Here is a 21,638-nt window from a genome sequence, read left to right on the forward strand (position 1 = left end):
TCCTAATCATATACCCATCCAGATGTCTTTTAAATGTTGGAATTGTACCAGCCTCCACCACTTCCTCTGGCAGCTCATTCCATACGCATATCACTCTCTGTGTGAAAACGTTGTCCCTTAGGTCCCTTTTATATCTTTCCCCTCTCACCCTAAACCTATGCCGTCTAGTTCTGGGCTCCCCCCACACCAGGGAAAAGACTTTACCTATTTGCCCTATCCATGCCCCTCATGATTTTGTAAACCCCTATAAGGTCATCCCTCAGTCTCCGACACTCCAGGGAAAACAGCCTTAGCGTATTCAGCCTCTCCCTATAACTCAAATCCTCCAATACTGGCAACATCCTTGTAAATCTATTCTGAACCCTTTCAAGTTTCACAACATCTTTCCAATAGGAAGGAGATCAAAACTGCACACAATATTCCAACAGTGGCCTAATCAATGTCCTGTACAGCTGCAACATGACCTCCCAACTCCTGTACTCAATACCCTGACTTCACTATCCTATCTACCTGCGACTCTAGGATGTGATAACATCCCAAGCTTCGCCATAGCAACACGAATGGTGGGTTTCCACCTGCTAAATTCAAGCATATCCAAGCGAAGGGATTTGGACCGGGAGCGGGGTTGGGAGAAAGGAGTTCTTTCACCGGGAGGGTGGGTGGGAATCTGGACCTCTCTGCCTATAAGGGTGGTGGAAGCAGAAATTGCTGGAAAAGCTCAGCAGATCTGGCAGCATCTGGAGGGAAATCAGCCTTAATATTTCGGCTGCAGTGACCCTTCCTCGTGAAACATTAATTCTGATTTCTCTCCACAGATGCTGCCAGACCTGCTGAGCTTTTCCAGCAATTACTGTTTTTGTTTCTGATTTTTAGCATCCACGAATCGTTTGGGTTTTCTTTGGTAGAGGCAGGAACCCAGATAACACTGAAGAATTATTTAGACGTGCACTTGGAATACCAAGGCTTACAGGGCTCTGAGTCAAAAGCTGGGAAATGAGATTAGAATAGTAAGGAGGTTGTTTTTGAGTGACACAGGCTGGATGGCAGACAGGCCTTTTTCTGTGCTGTGGATCTCTGTGTTCCTATGACAGCTTTTTGTGTTGTTAAGATAGACCCTGGGTCAGGAGCATTAAGCACAGAGAAGAGGCCATTTATTGGAACGTAAGTTCAGGAGTTATACATCGCTATATAGGTGGAGCTGAACTGAGCCAATCCTCTGAATATGCATCTCAGCTCCTTCCTCCACTCAGAGTGCACACACGGAACCATGGAAATCCCAGGAATCTCCAGATTCATAAAGGAAAAATACAAATAACAAGGGAGGGGAATTAGTTGGTGGTTTTCCTTCCTCTCTCTGTAGAACCTTGTTCACCAATTCACTCAGAATGGGTGACAGAGAGATAGAGATATATTTTAGATATAGATATATAGATAGATGTAGAGAGAAAGAGAGAGAGAGAAAGCGTGTGGGTGACACAGAGAGAGAAAATGGGATACAAAGAGAGAGATTGGGCAACAGAGAGAGAGAGTGTGACAGTGTGAGTGACGATGTCAGAGTGAGAGTGTGGATGGAGAGCAGGAGAGTTATCAGAAAGACAGTGAGTGAAAGTGAGAGCATGTGGGTGAGTGAGAGTCTGTGAGCGTGTCTGTGTGTGCGTACGCGCATGTCCTTGTCCGTGTGTGAATGTGTAACTCAAATCTGTGGTAAAATGAGGAAGAGGGTAAAAGCATTGTGCTGTGATTGGCGGTGGGGTCAGCTGGAGGTCAGAATCTGAGGTTCCTTCTCCCAATTGCTGGGGTCAGAATTGATCAGACTTAATGGTCACCTTCAGTCCCCACTCCTCCCTGTGACCCCCACCCCCCAGCATTCTGATGTGAACTTGGGCGTAGGAATTATGGAGCCCTGCCTTCATTCCTGATGAAGGGTTTTTGCCCAAAACGGCAATTTTCCTGCTCCTCGGATGCTGCCTGACCTGCTGTGCTTTTCCAGCACCACACTAATCTGGAGTCTGATTTCTAGCATCTGCAGTCCTCACTTTTGCCTTTTTGAAATTGGTGACTGTCTGTGATTCCACTAATGTTGCTGTGAGCCAGGGACACATATCTGATTTGGAAACCAGGCACACTTGAACATTCAAGTGGGGGTGATGGCCGAGTGATATTATCACTTGACAATAAATTCAGAGACCCAGGTAATGTTCTGGGACCTGCATTCAAATCCTGTTGTGGCAGACAGTGGGGGGAATTTGAAGAGAACAAATAATAAACAAAAGAGAAATACAGCATAGGACCAGGCCCTTTGGCCCTCCAAGCCTGTGCCAATCACCATGCCTGAACTAAACTAAAAAACAAACCTTCTGCCCTTATTCAGTCCATATCCCTCTATTCCCTCCCTGTTCATGTAGCCATCCAGCTGCCTCTGAAATGTAGCCAATGTGCCTGCTCCCACCACCTCTTTTGGCAATGCATTCCAGGCTCCAATACTCTCTGCATGAAAGTCTTGCCTCGCACATCTCCCTTAAAGCTTTCCCCTCTAACCTTGAACCCGTACCCCTTGTGATTGAAACTTCAAAGCTCTGACTACCCATCCTATCTATGCCTCTAATAATTTTGTAGACCTCCATCAGGTCTCCTCTCAGCTGCTGACTGAGAATCCAGTGGAGATCTGGAATTAGAGACCGATGAAATTGTTGGGGGAAAATCCCATCTAGTTCACTAATGTCCTTCAGGGAAGGGAAATCTGTCATCCTTACCTGATCTACATGTGACTCCACATCCAGAGCAATGTGGTTGACTCTTAACTGCCCTCTGAGTAATTAGGGATGGGCAATAAATGCTGGCCTGGCCACATGAGCCTTCATATCAACATGGATAGAGACATAGTAGAGTAGGGACAGGAATGATTGTTGCAGGTTCTAGGTTTTTGATGTTTGTTTCCAGCATCTGCAGTCATTGTTTTTACCTATTTAGATGTTTCAGTAAGAACAGAGACGATGGTAAAAGAGGGGAAGGTGTAGCATTGTTAGTCAAGGACAGTATTACAGTAGCAGAAAGGATGTTTGAGGACTCATCTACTGAGGTAGTTTGGGCTGAGGCTAGAGACAGGAAAGGAGAGGTCACCCTGTTGGGAGTTTTCTGTGGGCCTCCAAATAGTTCTCGAGATGTAGAGGAAAGGATTGCAAAGATAATACTGGACAGAAGCAGGAGTGACAGGGTAGTTGTTATAGGGTCTTTAACTTTCCAAATATTGACTGGGAATACTATAGTTCAAGTTCTTTAGATGGGTCAGTTTTTGTCCAATGTGTGTAGGAGGGTTTCCTGACATAGTATGTAGACAGGCCAACAATGGATGAGGCCACATTGGATTTGGTACTGGGCACCGAGCCCAGCCAGGTATTAGATTTGGAGGAAGGTGAGCACTTTGGTGACAGTGACTGCAATTCAGTTATGTTTACTTTAGACGTGGAAAGGTATTGACATATACTGCAGGGCAAGAGTTATAACTGGGGGAAAGGCAGTTACGGTGTGATTAGGTAAGATTTAAGATGCAGACGATGGGGATGGAAACTGCAGGGGATGGGCACAATTGAAACGTGGAGCTTATTAAAGGGCAAGCTACTGTGTGTCCTTGATAAGTATGTACCTGTCAGGCAGGGAGGAAATTGTTGAGCGCGGGAACTATGATTTACTAAATGTAAAACTCTTGTCAAGAGAAAGAAAAAGGCTTCGGTTAGGATGAGACGTGAAGGCTTAGTTAGGGCACTTGAGAGTTACAAGTTAGCCAGGAAAGACCTAAAGAGAGAGCTAGGAAGAGCCAGGAGGGGACATGAGAAGTTGTTGGCAGATAGGATCAAGGAAAGCTCTAAGGCTTTCAAGAGGTGTATCAGGAATAAAACAATGACTAGAGAGAGTCATAGAGATGTACAGCACGAAAACAGACCCTTCAGTCCAACCCGTCCATGCTGACCAGATATCCCAACCCAATCTAGTCCCAGCTACCAGCACCCGGCCCATATCCCTCCAAACCCTTCCTATTCATATACCCATAAAACTGCAGTTGTTTTGACTTTTTTTAACCCAAAGTTCCAAAACAGTGCAACAGCATATAAAACAGTAAATGCTGCTCCAGGAATTCAAAGAAAGGTTAGGGTCAATTAAGGACAGTAGTGGGAAGTTGTGCGTGGAGTTCAAGGAGATAGGAGAAGCCATATTCTTCATTGTCTTTTTCCAGTGTGAATACTAATGTTGTCAAGGACAATACTGAGATACAAGTTACTACACTAGATGGGATTGAGCATCATCAGGAGGAGGTGTTAGCAATCCTGGAAAGTGAAAATCAATAAGTTCTTGGACCAGATGGGATTTATCCATGGAATCTCTGGGAAGCCAGGGAGGTGATTACCGAGCCTTTGGATTTGATCTTTATGTTGTCATTTTCTACAGGAATAGTGCCAGAGGACTGGGGGATAATAAATGTCCTCTTGTTCAAGAAGGGGAGTAGAGACAACCCTGGTAATTATAGACCAGTGAGCCTTAATTTGGTTGTGGGTAAAGTGTTGGAAAGGGTTAAAAGAGATAGGGTTTATAATCATTTTGAGAGGAATAAGTTGATTTGGGATAGTCAACATGGTTTTGTGAAGGATAAGCCTTGCCTCACAAACCATATTGAGTTCTTTGAGATGGTGTCCCAACAGGTGGATGAGGATAAAGCAGTTGATGTGGTGTATATGGATTTCAGTCAGGCGTTTGATAAGGTTCCCCACAGTAGGCTATTGCGTAAAATATGGAGGCATGGGATTTAGTGGTTTGGATCAGAAAGTGACTAGCTGAAAGAAGACAGAGGGTGGTGGTTGATGGGAAATATTCATCCTGGAGTTCAGTTACTATTTTGGGTCCACTGCTGTTTGTCATTTTTATAAACCTGGATGAGGACATAGAAGGATAGGTTAGTGAATTTGCAGATGACATTAAGGTTGGTGGAATTGTGAATTGTGCTGAAGGATGTTGCAGGTTACAGAGGGACATAGATAAGTTGCAGAGCTGGGCGGAGAGGTGGCAAATGGAGTTTAATGCGGGAAAGTGTGAAGTGATTCACTTTGGAAGGAGCAACAGAAATAAAGAATACTGGGCTAATAGTAAGATTCTTGGTAGTGTAGATGAGTAGAGAAAGTTGCCACCCACGTTGATAGGGTTGTGAAGAAGGCGTACAGTTTTTTTAGCTTTTATTGATAGAGAGATTCAGTTTCGGAGCCACAAGGTCATGCTGCAACTGTACAAAACTCTGGTGCGGCCGAACTTGAAGTATTGTGTACAGTTCTGGTCACCGCATTATAGGAAGGATGTGGAAGCTTTGGAAAGGGTTCAAAGGAGATTTACTAGGATGTTGCCTGGTATGGAGGGAAGGTCTTATGAGGAAAGGCTGAGGGACTTGAGGCTGTTTTCGTTAGAGAGAAGAAGGTTGAGAGGTGATTTAATTGAGACATACAAGATAATCAGAGGGTTAGATAGGGTGGAGATGGAGAGCCTTTTTCCTCAGATGGTGATGTCTAGCATGAGGTTATATAGTTTTAAATTGAGGGGAGATAGATATAGGACCGATGTCAGAGATAGTTTCTTTACTCAGAGAGTAGTAGGGGCGCGGAATACACAACCTGCAACAGTAGTGGATTTGTCAACGTTAAGGGCATTTAAATGGTCATTGGATAAATGTATGGATGAGAATGGAATAGTGTAGGTTAGATGGGCTTCAGATTGGTTCCACAGGTTGGCGCAACATCGAGGGCCGAAGGGTCTGTACCAAGCTGTAATGTTCTATGTTCTAACACTGATACATTAAATCATCTCAGTCCACTGCAGTTTATATTGAAGCGAGATGGCCTCTTTTAAGGGAAGTTCACACTGACACATTAACCCTCTTTAAAAAAGATGCTAAAGTGTCTTCAGATACTTGTCTCCTGCCTGGCCAGTGTAGGGTCGGGCCATTAATGGTGGTAATCTGAAGCCATGAAGGTTCCAAATTATTGTAGCCTTTTGTAGGTCATTGCTCAGATGCTCTCAGTATCTCCCTCCTGGTCCTGTCAATGTGACATTCTATACCAGCTTAAAAACAAACCGAGGAAGTGTTGTGGCAGCATCACAGAGACACCCACGAGGCTTTCCCCACAGTTTAGAAAAACATGAACAAAGGGAGGGGAGAATGAGGAAGCTGCTGGAGTTGGAGGATGATGATGGAGGGATCTGAAGACCAGTGTGCATTATTCATGCAGTGCAGGATGGTACAGGGTAATGGGGAGACTGGGATGGGTGTGGGATGAGAGTGTCTGCAGCAGAGCTTTGGATGGGTTGAAGGACATGGAGTGTGTGGCTTGGGAATGCTGTTGGCTGACTTTGCAATATTGGAGCCTGGTGATACGAAAAGCATTTTTCAGTGGCGAAAAGATTGAAGGATCTACTAATTCACCTCACTGAGGAGATACGTTGGGATAAATGCCAATGAGATATCGACATGCGTGGACTAAAATCAGGCTCAGGAAATTTGCACTTCTACAAGTCACCAAGCAAAGAACTGGAGTGTCTTTTGTTATTCTCTCTCCCACTTTCCTACTTTGTCCCCTCTCAAAGGCAGCAGCTTTTACTGAGCTCAGCTGATGTGGGAACTGGTTTACTCTCGGAGTCATTCACAGAGGCTTCACCCAGTGTCCATTGATGGCCGCCCTTTGCCACTGCAGTGAATGAGTGACAGTGAACAGTCAGGACCCTGTCTCATTCTCAACTCTGGGGTGAACGTTTGCATCTGTTCCTGTCATTCTGACTCAGGTCAGCCCTGGAGGGCCGGGGGATATCTGGCTTGGGTAGAGTGTTTTGCATTTCCAAATGCACTCCCAATCAGAGCTTCCACATTCTCCTTTCTCATAGAGTCCTAGCATGGAAACAGTTCCTGCAGTCCAATGCGTCCAGCAGCCGCAGATTTTATTTTGTTGAACTTTCTTCATTCTTCCCCACCAACTCCACACCCAATTTTTTCCTTTATGCTGTGGAGGTGTCGGTGTTGGACTGGGGTGGGCAAAGTTTAAAAATCACACAACACCAGGTTATAGTCCAACAGGTTTATTTGGAAGCACTAGCTTTCGGAGCACTGCTTCAGAGTACAACCACCTGATGAAGGAGCAGTGCTCTGAAAGCTAATGCTTCCAAATAAACCTGTTGGACTGTAACCTGGCATTATGTCATTTTTAACTTTTTTTTAAGAAAGCTTTCCCGTCCTTGTCATAGAAATCCTACAGACCCTTTGGCCCAATAAGTCCACACCAACCCTCAGAAAAATATCCTATTCAAACCCATTCCCCTATTACTCTACATTTACCCTGACTAATGCACCTAACCTACACATCCCTGAACACTATAATTTGGTGACACGGGTGTTGGACTGGTTATCCAATCACCTGATGAAGGAGCAGCGCTCTGAAAGCTAGTGCTTCCAAATAAACCTGTTGGATTATAACCTGGTGTTGTCTGAACACTATAGTCAATATAGCATGGCCAATTCACTCTGAACTGCACATCTTTGGATTGTGGGGGGAAACTGGAGAAAACCCACACAGACACAGGGAGAACGTGCAAACTCCACACAGACAGTCAATGAACGGAGCTTTGTTTTCAGGTTTCCTTTATCTAATCTTTGGTGAAGTGATTATATAAAGCAGCTTCCAGCTCGTGGAAGCTCAGCGGTCAGATCTTTTTCCTCCTTTAAGAGCAGAGAATGTAAACACAGCACAGTGAAAAAAAAATCAAGGGTGAGGGTTAAGGCTAATGTGGGAAGATCAATGGTACGTCGCATAAGCACATTCCTATTCAAAGGTCCCTGGACTCTATCACATCACTCAACACACTGACAGACCCAGGGGTATAAAAAGTGTTGGAAACTCTCAAGCAGATCAGCCTATGACTGCTGCCCTCTGAGTGAACTGTTCAAACTTGAAAGCTCAGTCAAAAACAAGACCGTCTGCCCTTTACATTCTGCCAGCTCTGTCATTCGAGAATGTGTCTACCTTTCCTTGAGGGTCCTTTGGCAGGTTCAAAGGGGGCTGGGGTGAGGGGGTTGGAGGTGGAGCCGGCGTGAGTTTGGGGGGGGAGTGGGGGTTGCAGAGGAAAACTGAAGTGAACACATGGTTTTCGCAAAAATAAAACCTCCTTGTTTTAAAACGAAGCCTTCACTCTGAGTCTGGCCCTGCCTGTCCTGGGAACTGATGATTCAAATTGCAGCCAGCACTCGTGAATCACTCAATGATTTTTGAAAACAAATCAAAGAACTGTGAATGCTGGAACTCTGAAGGAAGGGTCCCGAAACGTTAACTCAGGTTTTCTCTCCCCGCAGATGTTGCCAGACCCGCTGAGTTTCTCCAGCAATTTCTGATTTTGCTTCTAAATCATTCGCAAGTTACACAACTTCATCATTTGTGATTGAACACTAGAAAGTTAAGCAACCATTTGGAAGTACTGTGTACCATTCTGGTCACCCTGTTGTGGGAAGGATATTATTCAATTGGAAAGAGTATAGAAAAGATTTAGACTCAAAGTGTAGAAACTGGCCATTCAACCCAACAAGTCCATACCGACCCTCTGAAGAGTAACCCACCCAGACCCATTCCCCATTTTCCCCTGACTAATGCACCATCCTATACATCCCTGAACACTATGGGCAATTTAGCATGACCAATCCACCCACCCTGCACATCTTTGGACTGTGGGAGGAAACTGGAGCACTTGGAGGAAACTCAGAAGACACTGGGGAGAATGTGCAAACTCCACACAGACAGTCACCCGCTGGTGGGATCGAACCTGGTTCTCTGGTCCTGTGAGGCAGCAGTGCTAACCACTGAGCCAGTATGTTGCCAGGACTGAAGGATTTGAGTTATAAGGAGAGGCTGGGACTTTTTCCCCCTGAAGTGTAGGAGGTCGAGGGGTGACCTTTTAGAGGCTTATAAGATCATGAAGGGTGTACATTTAAATTGAGGGATGAAAGCCTAGGTCTTTTCCCCAGGATAAGAGAGCTCAAAGCTAGAGGGCATAGGTTTAAGCTGACGTGGGAAAGATTTAAAAGGGACCTGAGGGGCAGCTTTTTCACACACAGAGATCTGTGTGTATCGAGTGAGCTGCCAGAGGAAGTGGTGGCTGCAGGTACAATTACAACATTTAAAAGGCATTTGGACAGTTACATGAATAGAAAAGGGTTAGAGGGATAGGGGCCAAATAGAAGAGGGTTAGAGGGATAGGGGCCAAATAGAAGAGGGTTAGAGGGATAGGGGCCAAATGCAGGCAAGTGGGACTACATTAATTTAGGATATCTAGACCGAAGGGTCTGTTTCTGTGCTGCACCGCTCTGCGATTCTAAAAGCTCAGCAGGTTTGGCATCATTTGTAGAGGGAGAAACAGAGTTAATGTTTTGAGTTCTCTGACCCTTCTTCAGAATTAACCGGTACCTTGGTTTAACATTGTCGGACCACTAAAAACACAACACTCCCTCAGTCCTGCTGGGTTCATGCCATTCCCTGTGGGAAGTCTTGCATCTGAATTCTTTCGTCTTCCTTTGAGACTGATCCTGAAAGAAAGTTGTTGATTTATTTCGTCGTTTTTATGTCCTTATGATGTCCTAAAGCCCTTTACAACCAATTAAATGCTATTTTTTGAACTGTAAGACTATTGTCACGTGGGAAACACAGCAACCTCTGACAAGCTGCAATGTTCTCTGCTTGTACGGAGCTTGGTTATTACTGAGAGAAGGCTTTGATGAAGCTTTTCATTTTGTACTCATCAGGGCAATTTGCAAGAAATACCAAAGGAAAGGGAAAACCATACTTTTACTGTGTGAGAGGGGAGTGTTATAGACTGGTGAGGCAAAACGCGGGCAGGGTGATTGCTTTGCTGTTTGTAAAAATGTTCTGCCTGTAAAAATGATGCTGAGCTTCCTATTGCCTGCCACTTCAACAGGCCACCCCGTTCCCTGGCCAACACCTCAGTCTCAGGCTTGCTGCAATGCTCCAGTGAGATTCAGCTCAGGGTGGAAGAACAGCACCTCATTTTCTGTTTGGGGACCATGCAGCCTTCAGGACTCAATATCCAGTTCAGTAATTATAGGATCTGACCATCTCCTTCCCTGTTGTCTACCCACCCACACACCCTAATATGGGTTACGTTCAGCACAGCCTACTCATAGTCCCCATGATCACCTCTCTAACTGCTCCTCTTCCCTGGCTGCTTATCAACAAACCCTTTGTCTGCCAAACCTCTCTCTCTCTCGCTTTCTTTCTTTGGCTCTACCTTCCCCTATCTGTTTACTCCTCCCCCCCACACCCTGTCACCAACATAAATAACACTTTTTTCCCCCAAGTACTATCAGTTCTGAAGAAGGGTCACTGGGACTTCTAACATTAGCTCTGTCTGTCTCTGTACAAATACTGCCAGACCTGCTGAGTTTCTCCAGAACTTTCCATTTTTATTTCAGATCTCCAGCAGTTCTTTATTTGTTTGGATTTGTAGAGGTATTGGCATGGAAGATGCACCAGTTAATGACAGTTGGTAGTTAACTGCCAAACTTTGTTTGAATCTTAAACCAGGGATGTTGGTCAAAGCAATGCCCTTGGAAATGGACCAGAGAATGGCTGTAAGCTATTATAAAACAGGTGCAGTTTGTATAAATACTCCTCCTTTTTTGAACTCTGACCCCAATAATTAGTTGCACGTTGGATTCCTGGAGTCCTACTGGCTTTAGGTCTGCCACAGCAGCTCCTTATCAGGATAGGATTCATCTGCCTTCTCCTCTATCCCTAAATGATCAAATGCTCGAAGCTAAATGACCTTCTCTCGGACTACCTCTGTAAAACTGCTAACGCTCAGTTATTGAGGAGCTCTGAGTGGCCTATTAACAACCTTGCAACTAGCCCTGCCCCTAATCTTAAGCCAAATTACAGGTAACTAATATTTTGGAAAAGCCGAATACACAACTTGCTGGAACCTACGTGTGCTCTGAATGTTACGTTCTCTCAGAGTGCTGACTTTTGCAGCACATAAAGGGTTGCAAACAGGATTGAATAAAAAACACTGTTTGCGGCCGCTTGAGAGGTATTCCAATGCAACTGGAGAATGTTGTCTCTACTCTCCAGAAGTTATGTTCAGCACCAAGAACCAAAGAGGTCAGAACAGCTTCAAATACGTGGGTTCTTTACAAATGCAATACCAGTTGTCGAAAAGTCCTGTTAAGCAGAACTAACATTTCAGCATTCCAGGGAGAAGAGTGCCATAGATCCAAGTGCTGTTGGAATTCCAGTCGGCATTCAACTCTGTTAGATGCAAGTTTTAAACCAAGCATAGTATTCAATTGTGATATTCCCTGTCAGCTGTAATAATGATCGGGTTGCCTACCCCCACACTGAGCATTATTAATCAACTGCATCCCTTGCCACATCTGACTGACTGGCTGACTGACCCACCTACTGGTATATTCTGAGGATCACAGGAGTTCTACCATTCCAGAAAAACATCACAAGCTTTGACCAAACAGTCTTTACATTTATTTCTCAGTATTTTCATGGGGCTCTCCCATCAAACTGGGTGTCAGTCATTCAGAGGGATCATCGCATGGAAATTCACCACGTTCTCTCACCTTTCACCTCATGAGACAGCAGTTAGTCAACCTTCATTTAGAAGTTACTTGAAACGTATTTCCTCTGCCCGTGGATCTTGCTCCATCACTCCCATCGGTAACGTTACCTCCCAGGCAGAAAGATTGTCACTGGAAGAAATACTGTGTGGATAGAATTCAAGTCGACCTATGTTCTTCCTAAGTGCCCATGCTGTCTCTGTACCACTCGCACAACCTTCTTGCCAATGTTGATTTGTTTCAAAGAGAACAAAATACTCGCCCTTTCAACATTTCTTGACATTCTGTAAAATCCATCTCCGTGGAACACTGCTCCCAGATTTAAGAAGGCTCCAGCTCTGTAGCTCAAGCTGTCATCTCGGAGTCAGAAGATTTCAGGTTGAATACTCATTTCAGCCTCATCCATGATGAAGGACTTATACCCAAAACATCAATTCTCTTGCTCCTCGGATGCTGCCTGACTTGCTGTTCTTTTCCAGCACCACACCCTTGACTATTTATTTCAGACATTGAGCACTAAGAGATTGTCCAATGCTGCAGTGTGGTACGGAGGAGGTCTGTCTTAGCAAAGGTGCTGTGTTTTTAAGATTGTGGCAATTCACATAAGCTGCCTCACAATGCCAGGGACCCAGGTTCGATCCCAGCCTCGGGCGACTGTCTGTGTGGAGTTTGCACATTCTCCTTGTGTCTGTGTGAGTTTCCTCCTGCAGCACAAAGATGTGCCGGTTAGGGTGGATTGGCCATGCTAAATTGCCCATAGCATTCAGGAATATGTAGGTTAGGTGCATTAGGTGCAGGGCTTACAGGGTCAGGGTGGGATGTTGTTTGGAGGGGCGGTGTTGGGCCGAATGGTCTGTTTGCACACTGTGGGGATTCTATGATGAAAAATTATATGAATGGAGACCAACAAGAAGGATATAAATAACACTGGAGGCTCACTGATGATGAGGTGCTGGGCCTCCTCCACTGCCATTCCCTCACCACCAGACGCCTGGAGGAAGAACACCTCATCTTCTGCCTCGGAACACTTCAACCCCAGGGCATCAATGTGGACGTCACCAGTTTCCTCATTTCCCGTTACCCCACCTCACCCCAGTTCCAACCTTCCAGCTCAGCACTATCCTCATGACCTGTCCTATCTGCCAATCTCCCTTCCCACCTATCCACTCCACCCTCCTCTCTGACCTATCACCCCCATCCACCTATTGTACTCTTTGCTACCTTCTCCCCAGCTCCCCCCCTCCCCCCCCACTCCCCCCATTTATCTCTCCACCCTGGAGGCTCCCTGCCTCCATTCCTGAAGAAGGCCATTTGCCCGAAACGTTGATTTTCCTGCTCCTCGGATGCTGCCTGACCAGCTGTGCTTTTCCAGCACCACTCTGATCTAATCACTGATGGTGTTACCTAGTGTGGTGGTGAAATGTCTGAAAGCAAACCTACATCTGGAACCTCAACCTGAGCTACAAATCTTCTCCAAACTTGATATAAATGATCTTTTCTCCCTCCTATCTTGCACTCGCTGGCCCCAGCGCAGAAGTCAGCTTTGGCTTCAAGTCTCTCTCTTTGCCTCTCTTCCTGTGCTCATGCTCGCAATGCTTTGCTCCAGTTTAGTGCATTTCACAATTGGAAGCGTTCCAAAGAGCGTATCCCCTGAAATAACAGCACAGAAAAAGCAGGAGGACTCCAGTAGTTCCACTGTCCAGAGGAGTCCTCCCAACTTCATCTTGTCCTGTTAATCTGAATACCTCATGTCCCTCCTACTGTCCCAAACCTCTGACTTGTCACCCAGTCTCGTAGTTTGACCTTCTTCTTTGTAGGGATCTCAGAATGGGCAGAATTCCTTTCCTTCCTCAGGTTTTCCCATCCTTTCACAGAATCACAGGATTTGTACAGTGCAGAAAGAGGCCATTCAGTCTATCCTATCTCTACCAGCTCCCTGAATGCATTTTTCCCTTAATGCCATTCTCTCAGCTTCTCCTCGTTCCTTTACCTATAGCATTGTTTGACCCTGCCCCCACCACACTCTCCAGCAGTGCACTTATTCCAGACTTGAACTACTCACTGTGTGAGACATGTCTTCACCTCATGTCAATTTGCTTCTTTGCTTCAAATCTGAAACAAACAAGATCAAAAATTGCTGGAGAAACTCAGCAGAACTGGCAGTATCTGTGGAGAGAGAGTTCAGAAAGTCACGAGACATTGACTCTGTTTCTCTCTTCACAGATGCTGCCAGACCTGCTGAGTTTCTGCAGTATGTTTTTGTTTTTTGCTAGTTTCCGATCTCCTACATTTGTAGTTTTTTGTTTCACTTTAAATCTGTGTCCTCTTGGTTTGATTTCTTTCCTGATTGGGAAATTTCTGCAGCTTTTTCAATATGTTCTCATCTTTCCTAAAGATACAGCCATCCAAAACTGGACACAATTCTTCAGCTAAGACTGAACTCGTCTCTTATATAAATTCAACAGCACCTCCTTGCTCCTTATACTCTATATTCCTGTTATTAAAGTCTAGGGTACAGCATGCTTTATTGATTCATGATCTTAAGGTTTTTAAAACCAAACAGGTTAGGAATTCTATGGTGAGTAACTCACCTCCTGACTCCCCAAGACCTGTCCACCATCTACAAGGCATAAGTCAGGAGTGTGATGGAATACTCCTCACTTGCCTGGATGGGTGCAGCCCCAACAACACTCAAGAAGCTCAATACCATCCAGGGCAAAGCAGGTCACTTGATGGGCATCATATCCACAAACACCCACTCCCTCCACCACTGACCCTCAGTAGCAGCAGTGTATACTATCTGCAAGATACACAGCAGAAATTCACCAAAGATCCTCAGACAGCACCTTCCAAACCTACTACCACTTCCATCTAGAAGGACAAGGGCAGCAGATACATGGGAACACCACCCCCTGCAAATTCCCCTCCAAGCCACTCACCATCCTGACTTGGAAATATATCGCTGTTCCTTTTCTGTCACTGGGCCAGAATCCTGGAATTGCCTCCCTAAGGGCATTGTGGGTCAACCCACAGCACATGGACTGCAGCGGTTCAAAAGGCAGCTCACCCCCACCTTCTCAAGGGGTAACTACAGACGGGCAATACATGCTTGTCCCACAAGTGAATTAAAAAAGAATCACTAAAAAAGCATTTGCAACCTTGATGATGAGTTGCAACTTGAGACAGGCTTGTTGACTTTGATTTCTCAATAATACACAGTGACATATAGGCTCAAGAATTCAGCCCACAACTATCTGACTGCAATATTCTCATTCCAGTTGGTACGCTGTTACTGTCTCTCCCAGGCCCTGTCTGTGTTACGTTCTTGTTTCGCCAGTCCAGCTCCCTCCTGAAGTTACATCCCGTTGTAGGTGAGTACAGTCTAGTTGGTAAAAATTGGAGGGTGGTTTCAGGACTTGGGGCTGTGTTGGCACGTGGACTGCAAACTCTGAGCGAGCCACCTTGACGAATTGTCGGCCGGACAGGTTTGAGACTGTGAACCAGCTCTGAGAGATTAAGGGGAAGGGATTATAAAAGCAAAGGGAAAAGCCGTGACCTCTCTATGATGTGGTAACTTTGGAGATGTGTATAAATAGGAGAACAGAGGATTGATTCAACACTAGGGAAACTGTGGAGGCTGGTAAGCAGATGGATTGCTACACTGATAATGGGGTACAGATGTTCTGCCCCTGGCTTTTGGTACTGTGCACAGTACAACTGAATGAAATACCAATCTTGGCACTGTGTTCGATTATACTCTCTCTCCCCTACTGAGGTATACCAACTCTTTTAATTCAGTAAATGTTGTGATGGCTATTGAGAGTATATAAAGTGCAAATTAGGAGCAGGAGTGGGCCATTCAGCCCGTCAAACCTGCTCCTCTCAATCTGTAAGATGGTGGTCAATCTGATTCCATTTTGGATTCCACTTTCCCATCTATTCTCTGAAAACCTCCAATCCCCTTGCTTAACAAGAATTAGTGAGTAAATATCCAAGGACCTGAGTTCAAATCCCGCCAAGGCAGATGGTTGGAATGTGAATGAATAAAAATGGGCAATTAAGAGTCTAATGATGACCACGATTCCATTGTCGATTGTCAGGAAAAACCCATCTTTTTCACTCACGCCCTTTAAGGAAGGAAACTGCCATCCTTACCTGGTCTGGCCTACATGTAATCCAGATCCACAGCAATGTGGTTGGCTCTTAACTGCCCACTGGGCAGCTAGGGATGGGCAATAAATGCTGGGCTAGCCAATGATGCCCTCATCCCAAGAATGAATTAAAAAGAATGGTTTGCTTTGCCCATGGATAGTTCCATATTTTTGGGGTGGTGAAGCCTAAAGCTGTCTATCTCAAGTACTGACTGAATAAGGTTTTGAAAGAGATGCAGAAATATGCAGCGTGTGGAGTCAGGGGTAAAGATTAGGATTGACTGTCAAGAGGTGATACTTTTACAAGTGGGTCTTTACAGAACATCATCAGTTAAAAGGTCATGTAAAAAGTCTTACCCTCAAAATGCTTACTCTTTGGTCAATGTCCCCAAAACAGGTGGTCTGCTTGTTATCATTGTGCTGTTTGTGGGATCTTGCTGTGCACAAATTGCTGCATTCCAGAAGTGACTTCACTTCAGAAATATTTCTTTGGCTGATAAGTCATTTGGGAAGGCCAGAGGTTCAGGAAGGTGCTATACAAATTCTTCTCCCATTTAAGGGGATGAAGAGGCTGGGAAGTGATGAGTCATGTTGCAGATTCTCCATATTGCTTGAAAGAAGCTTTGCCTTGAAGTGAAACCTTGGTCATATATTCATCATGGAGCCGTAGAGAGACTATCCCTCATCCCTTCCAATGGTGATACTATCCAGTTTGTTGCATCAATCACAGATGAAGCCATATCCAATTACTTACATGTTTTGTTCTCCACGTTCCAATCGTAGTTCTCTTTGTATTCTGCTCCTGGGACTGAACAATCTCACCTACTCACTCTCAAAATCTCAACTGTCAAAGCATTTATAGAGTAATATCGTAGGGGAACAGACCCTTTGGTTCAACAAGTCCATGTTGACCATGTTCCGAAACCAACCTAGTTCCAATTCCCTGTGCCTGGCTCATATCCCTCCAAATCTTTCCTATTCACGAACTTATCCGAATGTTCTCTTAAACGTTGTAACTGTATCTGCATCTACCACTTTAAAAATATGCCCCCTAGTTTTGAGCTCTCCTACCTGAGAGAAAGGACCTTTGCTTTTCACCTTATCTATGCCCCTTATGATTGTATAAACCTCTATAAGGTTACCCTCATCCTCCTATACTTCTGTGAAAAATGCCCCAGCCTTTCAGTCTATTTTTATAACAGACACCCCCATTCCCAACAACATATCTTAAGGATAGTGGAATCAAGGGTTATGGGGATAAGGCAGGAACAGGATACTGATTAAGGATGATCAGCCATGATCATAATGAATGGTGATGCTGGCTCGAAGGACAGAATGGCCTACTCCTGCACCTATTGTCTATTGTCTAACATTCTGATAAAGCTTTATTTGAACCCTGTCCAGTTTATTGATATCTTTCTGTTTAAAAGACGTTTGGATTAGTACATGAATGGGGAAGATTTGGAAGGATATGGGCCAGGAGCAAGCAGGTGGGACTAGTTTTGTTTGGGATTATGGACTGTTTGGACCGAAGGGTCTGTTTCTGTGCTGTCTGACTCTATGACATATGCTGTATGACATCACCACAAGAAATGACATCACCAACCCAAGGAAACCCAAACATTTAAATAGAAAAAGTGAGCGACACTACCAGTGCTTCATCCGGAGGATCACTGAAGATATTACCTAGTGTGGTGATGAAACGTCTGAAAACGAACTTTTCAGCTCAGTGAGCAAACTTATATCCAAACTCGCTGTATAACTCTATGATTATGACTCAATAACAGGGTGACCAGAACTGCATACAGTATTCCAGAAGAGGCCTCACCAACATCCTGTACAACCTCAACACATAGTCCCACCTTCTAGACTCAAAGGTCTGAGCAATGAAGGCAAGCGTGCTAAACACCTTCTTAACTCCCCTATCTACCTGTGGTCTGATTAGATTAGATTACTTACAGTGTGGAAACAGGCCCTTCGGCCCAACAAGTCCACACCGACCCGCCGAAGCACAACCCACCCATACCCGTACATTTACCCCTTTACCTAACACTAGGGGCAATTTAGCATGGCCAATTCACCTGACCTGCACATCTTTGGACTGTGGGAGGAAACCGGAGCACCCGGAGGAAACCCACGCAGACACGGGGAGAACGTGCAAACTCCACACAGTCGCCTGAGTTGGGAATTGAACCCGGGTCTCTGGCGCTGTGAGGCAGCAGTGCTAACCACTGTGCCACCATGCCGCCCACAAGAAATCATCATTTCTGTAGGGAATGATCTGTTCAACCACACTCTTGTCCCTATCTTTGTTACCCTAGTCCTCAATATCTATAATTAATCCCACTCTCAGACACAAAAATAGAAATTGCTGGAAAAGCTCAACAGATCTACCCAAAATGTTAACTTTGTTTCTTTCTCCACAGATGCTGCCAGACCTGTTGAGCTTTTCCAGCAATTTCTGTTTTGTCTCTGATTTATAGTGTCCATGGATCTTTCAATTTCCATTAATCTCATGTGACTACTTGCCCCCTTTCATCCAACAGACCCAGACTTGAAAAGATCTGGTGGGCAAATCATTTAAGTTACTCCCCCCACCCCAGATTCGGCTTGATCATGTCCTGCTCACATTCCCTAAACCTATCTAATCCGAGATTGGACACAGCCTCACAATCACCCCGGAATGCAGAAATAATCTACCTGGTCTGCTCTCTCTTCCAAATCATTCCCTGGCTATAAATGTCTTTACAGTTAGTCCGATTTTGGTGTGTGTTCTCTGGCACCTGAACTGATCAACAGTCACTTTACTTTAGCCTGACCCATTGTAAACATCTGAGAGGATTTTGTATACAAGAGGTGTGAGAAGGAAACAGATCAGGAAGTCCCTGTCCTGTGGTTTGCAGGGAGACGGATTTTATCTCATTAGTTTCCAGAATAGATTGCGTAGCAAATGAATTGTGAAACTTTGAATAATTAATTTGCAGGGTCTTAAAAGAAACTACATCAGCTTGTGGTGCAGAATGTCTTTAATAGAGTGCAAATAAGGACAGTACCAGGCTCTGCAAAACAGCTCCCTGTGGCTTCTGTGTTTATTAGTGTCTCGAGTAGATTGCCTGGAAGATGAAACGTGAATGTTTCTGAATAATTGATGTCCAGTTTGGAAAGTCAGTCAGTCAGGGGCATGCCCGAGACACTGACAATGAGGAGCAATGTACTTGATATGTGCTAATTGTTTTACCAGGTGACATCCAATATATATTCCACAGTGATTTTAAATATTTTGGTTCCAATTAGAAGTGTGAATTAGCTCCTTCTGTAATCTGTTATGCTGCTGAATTTTAAATGAGCATGTAAACACACAACAGGGAATATTTGCTCCATCTGCATATTTGCCTTATCAAAGCTAATAGCCTTGAATAAATAAATAGATTCTGACAAGAGCTGGAAGATCAGGTGTCCTCTGTTCCCATCAATGCCTCACGAGTTTAATGTCAATTAGCCATTCGATTCTGGTTGATATGTTTGTCAACCCCAACTCTCCTGCCTTCTCCCCGTAACCCCTGATGCCCTTACCAATCAAGAGCCTGTCTGTCTCTGTCTTGAACACACACACTCAATGACTAGGCCTCTACAACTATCTGTGTTAATGAGTGCCACAGATTCACCACACCCTAGCTGAAGAAATCCCTTCTTATCTCAGTTCTAGAGGGTCATCTCTTCACTCTGAGGTTGTGCCGTTTGATCCTAGTCTCTCCTAGGAGTGGAAACATCATTTTCATGTCCACTCTGTCCGGGCTTGTAAGTGCCAGATCCCTCCTCATCCTTCCCAACTCCATCGAGTACAGACCAAGAGTCCTCAACCACTCCTCATATGACAAGCCCTTTATCCCAGGGACAATTCTTGTCAACCCCTGTGGACCCTCTCCCATGCCAGCACATCCTTCCTTAGATTTGGAGCCCAACTGCTCACAATATTTCAAATGCGTCTGACCAGAATCTCATACACCCTCAGCAGTACATCCTTGCTCTTCTATTCAAACTGTCTCAAAATGAATGCCAACATTAGATATCCCTTCCTAACTGCCAACTGAACCTGTGTTAACCTTAGATTTCCCAAGTCCCTTTGTACTTCAGATTTCTGAAGCCTTTCCCCATTTAGAAAATAATCTATAGCTCCATTCTTTTGACCACAGTGCAGAACCTCACCCTTTTCCATCTGCCACCTCTTTGCCCACTCACCTGGCCTGTCTAAGTCCTTCTGCAGCCTCTGCACTTCCTCAACACTACCTGTCCCTCCACCTATCTTTACGTTACTGCAAACAGTACCTTCAGTTCCTTTGTCTTTATTGTTAATATGTAATGTAGATCATGGTGGTCCCAGCACAAGGTTATAGAGCCAGGAGGTAAGAAGATCAGAAGTGGATTGAGAGCAAAACTAAGGATTTTAAAGTGTGAAACTTTCAGACATAAAGTAATAATGTAATACCCTGACATTGTTCCATCATCCCGACTGATAGGATCAATGAAAAAGGCAATAAATTGGATTAAATTCAATTTGGATCAGTGCTGATTTCTGAAATAGTGGGGTGTTTTATGCGTTGAACATGGTTTTCACTTCATGAAAACAGAAGTAGTGTTCATTAACCGTGTACAATAGGCGTCACTGTGACTTTATACTCCCCCTCTGGTCATTAGGTTCTTTATTGCTGCCCCTTTGCAGTGCTTGACATTTTGGATGAAAGCAGGGTTGTCTGTGCTCTGCCTTGGGCAGCTGGGCTGGCTCCGTGGTGAAAGCCCAAGTCTGCACTGGAATGCTCTGCTTCACACTTTGTAGAGATGAAAGCTACTGCACTGACCAGATGTGGTTTGTTTGTTGCTGAAGGAAATGAAACCATACTGAAGAAACCTCGATTCTAGTTGGGAAAGTGCAGTGGAAGTGCATTCAATATTAACCCTTCAGATAGAGAACTGGACAAACAGGGGAGGGGGAAAGGATTGTAGGATCTCCTGGGACCAGCAAGGTTGTGCAACTAATTGGAAAGTACTTTCAAAGGGTCAGCACATGCACACACTGGACCAAAAGCCCTTATTAGTGATACAGTATTGTAAATATGTATTGAGTGGGTGCAGGAACAGAGGGACCTGGGTGTGTATGTGCACAGATCATTGAAGGTGATAGAATAGATAGAGAGAGCAGCTGGTAAAGCAAACAGTGTCCTTGACTTTACTAATAGAGGCATAGAGTACAAGAGCAAGGGGGTGATGATGTTGGAAGTGTACAAGACATTTGTTCAAATGAGTATAGGTAGTTCTTGGATCATGCACGTTCCAGCAGCACGATTTGCTTATAATGTTACTGAGGAATTAAGGAGCGGTATTTGCATGAACGCTTACTTCCACTCACAATAGTGCAATTCCAGCAGTGATCGTTTTGTGTGCTTCACTCTGTGTACACACTGACATTAGCTGCTGACAGAGCAGCTTTCTGAGAGAGATACATTGAGCAGCTTCCTCTGGAAGGTACACTACTCCTAGATCACCCTTTTTTAAAAACAAAGTAGGAGTATAGTGACAAGAATGCAAGCAGCGTCCTGGTGATAAAATTGTGAGTGGTGAACACAAAAGAAAGACAAAATATTGGAAGAGGAGCTGGATATTACAAAGCATTTTGAGCGTAAGGAGAGAATATGTGATACAGCTCTCTTAACAGCAATGAGGGAGTCTATCTTAGGCACCATGATGACCCTCTGTCCCTGCAATAACAATTTTTTTTAAACGTACTGTGTTAAATTTACTTTTGTTTCATTGGTAAATATGATTTCAACCTTCAC

The 21,638-nt window shown here is 44.6% G+C and overlaps 1 protein-coding gene across 6 annotated transcripts in view; it reads left to right on the forward strand.

Moving 5' to 3' along the window:
- Nucleotides 1–21,638, forward strand: part of lzts2a (leucine zipper, putative tumor suppressor 2a) — a 213,285-nt gene that overhangs the window by 135,720 nt on the left and 55,927 nt on the right. For 2 of the 6 annotated variants that reach the window (XM_060842261.1, XM_060842262.1), the window contains one exon: nucleotides 14,935–15,027. The exons of the other annotated variants lie outside the window; for them this stretch is intronic. The gene's annotated coding sequence lies outside the window, so the exon portion shown is untranslated. The remainder of the gene's footprint in view (nucleotides 1–14,934; nucleotides 15,028–21,638) is intronic. 6 annotated transcript variants of the gene reach the window in all.

This window comes from Hemiscyllium ocellatum, chromosome 22 (genome assembly GCF_020745735.1).
Source record: "Hemiscyllium ocellatum isolate sHemOce1 chromosome 22, sHemOce1.pat.X.cur, whole genome shotgun sequence".
NCBI lineage: Eukaryota > Metazoa > Chordata > Chondrichthyes > Orectolobiformes > Hemiscylliidae > Hemiscyllium > Hemiscyllium ocellatum.